The following is a 6,557-nucleotide window of genomic DNA, read 5'->3' as shown; positions in this document are numbered from 1 at the left end:
TGTGGCGAACCTGCAGCGATTTATAAATCGCCACAAATGATCAAATGTAGCGATTTTGAAGGGTATTTGTGACGATTTTGAGCGCTGGAAAATGCCATTTTTCTTGTAGAATTTGGAACTCTCCAATGCCATGCACGTTCCTATAAGATTCTCATGCAATCAATTATAATAAAAAAGAAGGAAAGAAAGTGCCCCTTTCAACGATTCTAGTACCGTAAGTGCCCAGATTAAAAAAAAAAAAAAAAAAAATGGTACCGTAAGCACCGACTGGCCCTCACAATGTCAGGTCTGACGTGAATGTCAATTTATGAGAGAATAATGCTAGAGGCCCCGGAGCCCCCAGCGGGGGGCTCCTGTATTATTTTATATATATATATTTTTTTTATATAGATTTTTTTAATAATTTTAAATATTTTAAAAAAATAAAAAATTTATTAAATTATTGAAAATTACTTTCTTAATCACCAAATAAAATATTAAAATATTTTTTTATTTTACTTCGTAATTAAGGAAGTGTTTTTTAATATATATATATATTTTTTACTTTCTGGTTAAGAAAGTATTTTTTAATGATGTTTTAAATTTATTTAATTTTTTAAAAATATTTAAAAGTATTAAAAACATCTATATAAAAAATAACTTAAAAAAATACATGAAAAAACGTTATGTTAGAGCCAGCGGGAGCTCCCAAGGAAGCCCCAACGGTGGCTCTAACATCATCCTTTATAAAAAAAATTATAATATTATTAAACAATACTTTCTTAATTATGAAGTAAAATAAAAAATATTTTTTATAATTTTTATTTTAGTTTGTGATTAAGAAAATATTTTTTAATAATTTTTTTTTTTACTTTTTGATTAAAAAAATATTTTTAATGATGTTTTTAATTTATTTTATATTTTAAAAATATTAAAAAATATTAAAAAAATCTATATAAAAAACAACTTGAAAAAAATATATATGTGTAAATAGTAAATACATGCTGCAGCCCCAGCGAGAGCCGTAGCACCACCCTTTATGCGGTCTAACTTTGGGATATTTTTGGTCTAAAGAGCATCCCAGAAGTCTGAATAACTTTTGCCAAATAATAATTAAAGAGTTTTATCCGCATCATCCTTATAAATTATACATTATATTTATATTTATTTTATTTTATTCTTCTTATACTAATAATTTCTTCTACTTTTCATCAAAACACCACATATTTAATAAGAGAAAAAAATAAAATAAAAAAATTATATGTAATATTTAGTGTGAAGATGATTTTTCTAACCAATATGCAATATCAAAACTTGTTATTTTAATTATGAAATAACAATCAAACATATAATACATAGTACAAGAGCCGCGATCGAGATACAGATCGGAGAGACAAGACGCGAAAAGGCAAAAGTGGATTATTGTTAACGCACTTTTGCCTTCTTTGCGTCCGATGTCTTTGCAAAAAGTCCGTGTCTGAAGTATTTGAGAAATTATATTTGCAGAGTATATAAGCGTCAACCAGTCATTTTAAAAATAAATAAATAAATATAAAATTTATATAAAAATGAATTAATTTTTTAATAATAATCTCATTCTTTTTAAAAACGATTGTTTAATATTTATACAATTTATAACTATAAACATTTGTACACACCCATCCACCCACTTACCAGGTTTGTATGTGTATTGTTTTAAATGCTTGAATGTGATGACGGTCCAATGATGAAAAAAATATATATAGATAGAAATTATTATTAGAAATATTTATTTTATATACATGATATGACATCATCTAAACTATATATTTTTTTAAGTGAGTGTTAAAAATAATTAACTAGAAGCAGTCACATAATAAATATAAAATGTATACTATTATAATAATTTTTCTTTAATATTATTTTAAAATATATATATATATATATATATATATATATATATAAAACTTTTGGACATCCAGCGACGACATGGGAAATTCCAAAAGCAGGACATGCAGCACAGAAATTAGTGTGCTGCGTGTCAAAAGCTGTTTTTTTTTTTTCTTTTTTTCGTCATCTGGACCATCATCACGTCATTTAACAATAACAGTTATTGTCCTGATCTAGAATGATTGCTCCGAACGTATCCATTCCAGTTATTGTCATCACTGGATTGCATCATGCAGACACCAGCTTTTGGAATTTCCCACATTTTCTCTCAAATTTTTTTCAGGAATCTCTTTCAGTTTTACTCAAATTTTATTTTTTATTTTTTTGGAATTTCATTATTTTATGGCTCTCTTAGGTAAATAATATCTCATTGTTGTGAAGTTTAATTAGAGAATAGAGTGGTTATCTAATTACATTGATAGGTATCATATGCATGAGTTACTATGCTGTCAACAATGATATTGTTCACTCTAGGGGCTCCAAACCTGTTAGAATTAAATGAAGAATGAGAGAAATAAAGCATAACTCTGTCAAGGAGAAGATTGCATGAAGACAAAGTATTGTGAGAGTCTTGATACATTCAGATATATTGTAAAATAAAATGATGATTACAGAGGAAGCCGAGAGGGTCTCTTTATACAGGCCAAGAAAGAACAAAAAATGAACTAACCAAAAAAAAAATACTGGCGGTAGCTAACAAAACAGGAAAGAAGATTTGAAAACAATAAATAACTTTACAAGTTATCTAATAGCAGCAAAGAGTAAATCAAGAAGGATTGAGTGTGGGCACTGGCTTTCCAAATATGGCAGTTATGTTTCCAAGGTCCTTGACTGATTGTGCTGTAACAAAACATAGAGTAAATCAAGGAGGATTATCTGCTGACTTGTCTTTCAATTTTCTTGAATCTTGAGACCCCCCCTCAAGGTGGACACACGGATTAAGTGTGTTCATCTTGGACATTAGAAAATAGAATGTAGCAGTAGGTAGAGCCTTCGTTAGGATATCTGCAATCTGTAACTTTGAACTCACATGCACTGGTGTAATGATTCCAGCAAGCACTTTTTCTCTAACAAAATGACAGTCCAGCTCAATGTGCTTTGTTCTTTCATGGAACATTGGATTTTTGGTGAGATGTAAGGCTGCCTGATTATCACAATATAGGAGAGCAGGTTTCGGATGGCTTGTGTTAAAATCCTGCAGCAAGTTTATCAACCATACAATCTCACAACTTGTGTTGGCCAATGCTCGGTACTCATCTTCGGCAGAGGACCTAGATATGGTGGTTTGCTTCTTTGATTTCCAGCTAATTAAAGAATCTCCTAAGAAGATGCAAAAACCAATGGTAGATCTTCGGGTCTCAGGGCAAGCAGCCCAATCCGAGTCGCTAAATGCTTTGAGAAGTGGTGCAGACTTGGAAGAATATAGGAGACCTTGGCCTATGGATCCTTTGAGATATCTCAAGACTCGATGTGCAGCTTGCTGATGGATCTGTGAAGGCCGATCCATAAATTGACTCAAGATGTTAACAGAATATGTGATGTCAGGTCTTGTAATGGATAAATAAATTAACCTTCCAACCAACCTCCTATAACTTGTAATGTCAATGAGAGGATCTGCTGTCAAATGAGAAAGTTTATGATTTAATTCCATTGGTGTGCTGATGGGCTTGCATCCGAGCATACCAGCATCCTCTAAAATCTCAAGAGTATACTTCCTTTGATTCAAATGAATTCCTTTTTCTGATCTTGCTATTTCTAAGCCAAGAAAATACTTTAAGATGCTAAGATCTTTGATTTTAAATTGGCTGTTCAGATATGTCTTGATCGAGTCAATTGTTTTAAGATCATTGCTTCCAATAAGGATGTCATCAACATACACTAATAATGCAATGAATTGGCCATCATGAATCTTTGTAAACAAAGAGTAATCTGATCTGGATTGTTGGAAACCAATGGCAATGAGTGAGCTGGAAAATTTTGAATGCCATTGCCTTGAGGCTTGCTTAAGGCCATAAAGGGATTTGTGCAGCCTACAAACTAAATTTTGATCTGTAATAGACTCCCCCTTAGGCTGAAATCCCGGAGGTAAATCCATGTAGATTTCCTCTTCGAGATCCCCATGGAGAAATGCATTGTGAACATCCAATTGATTCAAATGCCAATTGTGAAGTGCTGCCAAAGCAAGAAAGACACGAACAGTTGTGATCTTTGCAACTGGACTAAAGGTTTCATGGAAGTCAAATCCCTCTCTTTGAGTGTAGCCCTTGGCTACCAATCGGGCCTTGTGCCTTTCTAGAGAACCATCTGAGTGCAATTTGGTTTTGTAGACATATCTACAACCAATTGCTTTCTTACCTTTTGGAAGAGTAGTGACTGTCCAAGTATTGTTGGCCTCCAAGGCTTTTAGCTCATTGGCCATGGCTTTGATCCAATGCTCAGAGAGGACAGCTTCTGCATAGGTGGTAGGGTCTCGGGTAGAAGAGAGGGAGAGGGTATAAGCCTTGTGAGAAGGAGAGAATTGAGTGTAGGAGAGGTAATGCTCAAGTGGGTGAGCAGTAGGGTGATGAGGTGATGGTGAAGAGGCTGAGTTGCAGTGATAATCAAGGAGATATTTAGGTGGATTTCTGATCCTATCTGATCTTCTTAGGGGTGGAGGGGATGGTGAATTTTGTGGTAAAGGAGAAGGTGAGGATAAGGTGGTGGGTGACAAAGGGGAAGAAGGGTCGGTTGGGGAAACTAGATCATGGGAATGAGGTGAGAGTGGATCTCTTTCATTGAAAGAAGGAAGGGAAGACGATGGAAAGGGGTTTTGGAAGTTTGCATTGGAAGGGAGAGAAGGTAGAATGGAGTCTGGAAATGAAGATGATGTAGAATTGTAGTGATGATGTAGAATTGTAGTGATGATGCTGGAAAGGAAAGTGAGTCTCATGGAAAATGATGTCTCTTGAGATGCTATACTTATGACTGTCCAAATCATAAACCTTGTACCCCTTAACACCTGGTGGATATCCTACGAAAACACACCTCCTAGCTCTTGGATCTAGCTTGGTTCGGTTATGTTTGAGAGTGGAGATAAAGCATAAGCAACCGAAAACTCTTAAATGTGAATATGAAGGGGGGGCTGAAAACAAAAGCTCATAAGGTGACCGATTGTTGAGCATAGGAGTGGGGATCCTATTTATCAAGTGAACTGGTGTTAGAATAGCATCTCCCCAAAACTTGGTTGGGAGAGAGGCTTGGAACAACAAAGATCGAGTAGTAGAAAGGAGGTGCTGATGCTTTCTTTCAACTACTCCATTTTGCTGAGGAGTATAAATGCATGTCTTTTGATGGAGGATTCCATGTTTATTATAGAATTCTTGCATTAAAAACTCTGCTCCATTATCAGATCTGATTTGTTTGACCTTGAGATTGTATTGAGTTTGTGTCATTTGGATGAAGGACTGCAAGAGGCTTGAGTTTCAGATTTAAACCTCATCAAAAAAATCCATGTCATTCGACTATAGTCATCTACTATGGTGAGAAAATATTGATGTCCTTGAGGTGTGGCTTGTGAATATGGTCCCCAAATGTCACAATGGATTAACTCAAAAGGAGAGGAAGTGGAAGAAACACTGCGAGAAAAAGGATTTATTTTCTGTTTTGCAAAATGGCAGACATCACATTGATTGAAATCAATACATTTTACATCCGAGGCATGAGAATAAATCAAATTTAATCTTTGATTTGATACATGCCCTAGTCTAAAATGCCATAAATGAAAATCTGGGCTTGTTGAAACTTGTTGGACTCGAGATAAATGACTGAGACCAGAATTAGTTGCTGCTGGACTTTGATTGACAAAAAGACTTCCTAGTGAGTTGGAATCAAGGAAGTAGAGTCCTTCTGGTACTCTAGCAATTCCAATCATCGTCCATGTAGCTTGGTCCCGAATGAGACACTGTTTTTGAGAAAAAATAAGACACAGAGAAGGGTTTTGAGTTAATTTGCTGACTGAGAGAAGATTAAAAGTAAAAGATGGGATACATAGTACTCCATGGAGGGTTAAAGTGTTACTGATCTGGACAGTGCCTATGTGAGTGACTTGTGCTTTTTCTCCATTTGGCATCTGTACATAGGCTTGAGAAGTGGAAGTGATGGAAGAGAGGAGAGTGGTGGAGCATACCATGTGATCTATGGCTCCAGTATCCACTTTCCATGTGATGTGTTTTGGTTTGTGTGAAATGCAGGTGGTCATGGATGCAAAATGGTGGTCATGTTTGGAGGGAAATATAGGAGTTTTGGATGAGGATGAGTGATAAGTTATCATATCTGCCATATGGGAGCTATGAGTGAGAGGGCCAGGTTGTGATGAAGTCTGTTGTGAGGCATTTTTTTCTTTGCCCGAGTCCTCTATGCTTAGCTGTGATGACTGAGAGTTGGCCAAAAACATGAGCTGTTGTATCTGAGCTTGACTCAAAGCTAGTTGAGCAGGTTCTGCTGCACTGCTATTAGAAGGTTGACTGGTTGTTTGATTTGCCGAGTGATTATATCATTGTTTGGTCTTTGTAAACTTGAAATCAGGAGGAAATCCAATCAACCGGTAGCATTTATCTTTTGTGTGTCCAGTTTTTCCACAATTATAACAAGTGAGATCAGACTTATCTTTC

This window comes from Juglans regia, chromosome 12, assembly GCF_001411555.2.
Source record: "Juglans regia cultivar Chandler chromosome 12, Walnut 2.0, whole genome shotgun sequence".
Classification (NCBI taxonomy): Eukaryota; Viridiplantae; Streptophyta; class Magnoliopsida; order Fagales; family Juglandaceae; genus Juglans; species Juglans regia.
The sequence above is the reverse complement of the archived record's forward strand: the minus strand, read 5'-3'. Positions refer to the sequence as shown.